Source organism: Tupaia chinensis, unplaced genomic scaffold (assembly GCF_000334495.1).
Source record: "Tupaia chinensis unplaced genomic scaffold, TupChi_1.0 Scaffold000354_1, whole genome shotgun sequence".
Classification (NCBI taxonomy): domain Eukaryota; kingdom Metazoa; phylum Chordata; class Mammalia; order Scandentia; family Tupaiidae; genus Tupaia; species Tupaia belangeri.
In genome coordinates this window covers 8,139,255-8,141,521 of record NW_006159849.1, presented here as the reverse complement: position 1 = coordinate 8,141,521, position 2,267 = coordinate 8,139,255, and positions in this window count along the sequence as shown.

Below are 2,267 nucleotides of genomic sequence, written 5' to 3'. Positions count from 1 at the left end.
AGTTTCTCAAAATTTAAACAGAGTTACCATGTGACCCAGCAATTTCACTGCTAGTTATAAACTCAAAAGAATTGAAAACAGTGACTCAGATTGATATTGTACACTGGTGTTGCCAGCAGCATTATTCATGATAGCCAAAAGATGGAAATGACTCAACTGTCCATCCCCAGACATGAATGGACAAAGAAGAGATGTTGGGATAGTTAGTTTTATATGTCAGCTTACCTGGATCACAGGGTGCACTGATATTTGGCTAAACATTATGTCTGGGTGTTTCTGTGAGGTGTTTTTGGATGAACTTAGCATTGAAATCAGTGGACTCAGTAAAGCAGTTTGCCCTCCTCCATGTGAGTAAGTGTCTATCAATCTTTTGAAATCCTGAATAGAAAAACAAAGCAGAGGAAAGAAGAATTTAGCCTTCCTGACTGAGTGCTGGAAGTGGCTGTTTTTTCCTACCCTCTGTGCTTCTGAGCTCTTCAGTCTCAGACTGGAATCTATGCTATTGTCTCCTCTGATTCTCTGGCCTTAGGATTTGAACCAAATTATATGATTGCTTTTTTCTGGGTCTAGAGCTTGCAGACTGCAGATTGTGAGACTTCTCAGGCTTCACTGTTGTGTGAGCCAATTCCTTATTATATATACTCATATGTATATACTATATATATAGACACACACATATATGATATAGTATATATTAATATATATTAAATTGCATATAGTATAATAAATATATTATACTGATATTATATAGATATACATAGAGATAATCAGTAGATTCCTACTGATTCCATTTCTTTGGAGAACCAGTTCAAGTCCTGGATGAACTATGATTGAACTCTTATTTCTATATTAAAACATGTGGTATGTACAAAATAGAATACTATTCATTCTCAAAAAGGAATGAAATTCTGATACATACACAAAATGGATAAATTTAGGGCCAGCAGGTTGCATGGCAGATAAAGGTGCTGGATTCCATATGGCTGGCCATAGTTTGAGTCCTGGTCCTGGTGGCTTGCTTTCTTGCTTTCCCTTTCTCTCTCTCTGTCTCCATCTTGTCATATTAAAAGATAATAGTAACAAATGCAAATAAATAAATAAATAATTCTTTTTAGAAAAGAAAAATGGATAAATCTTGAAAACATGTTAATTGAAAGAAGTCAGATGCAAAAGTGCAAATATTGTATGATTCTACTCATGTGAAATATTTAGACTAATCAAAGCCTTGGAGGTAAAAGTGGAATAGTATTTATTAGAATAGTACTTAGAGGGACTAGGGAATTGTTGCATAATGGGTACAAAATTCCATTATGCTACTAAATTGTACACTTAAAAAATGGTTAAAATGGTAAATTTTGTGTTGTGTATATTCTAACATAATAAAAAATAGAAGTGATTAATAGTTTTGAGAATCAAAGTAAAATAGAAATTGAGCAGGTTATTTATGTCATTACTCTTGTATTTTAATATTTACCCAGATGATACTATAGAAGAAAAAAGAAAATAAAGAATAATTTCTAGGGCCAGATGGTGGTGCAGTGGTAGTATAATACTCCATGAGGCTAGACCCACATGGGAAGGCTTGGGTTTGCATCCTAAGATCTCCCTGTGCATGCCAGGCACCCCATGATCCACACTTGCTGAGGCTGGGAGTAGATCGTGGCATGATAATCCTGTTGGGAGTGTTTCTCTCTCTTGCTCTCTCTCACGTGAGAAATAAACCAATTTTTAAAAATGTATTTTTTGTGTATGACCCACTACTCGGCAATGGACAGGTTATATCAGTGTTGTAAGTATTGAGTGTTGGGCCTCAAACCTCTAAGAATTTAGATAACACAGCAATACTTTTACAGTCAGCCCATTGAAAAGCTGAGTGTTTACTTATCTATATTCAAGTCTCCCAATTTCAGTGAGCAATGAAAAAAGTTTAAAAAGACCTGAAATCAAAAAGAGCAGATTGGGTTTATTGACAACAAAAATATCAAAAGCTAGTTTTCTTCTGAAAATGGTCTTCAGACTCATTTTCTCCAGATTTAAGGAAAAACCAATTATTAATAAAGTCATAAATCAAGTTGAGAGCAACAGTAATAACTAGCACAGGAAGTTTGGAGCCAAATAGCCCCTGACCTTCAGTTGACCTTGAACAAATCACTAAGCTTTCTGCTTTTTAGCTTCCCTTGCTCCACAACAAAACTAGTATCTTCCCCAAGAGGTGTAGGGAAATTTACTGTTGTAAAGTCGGCATGCAAAAGAACAGACATTTTATT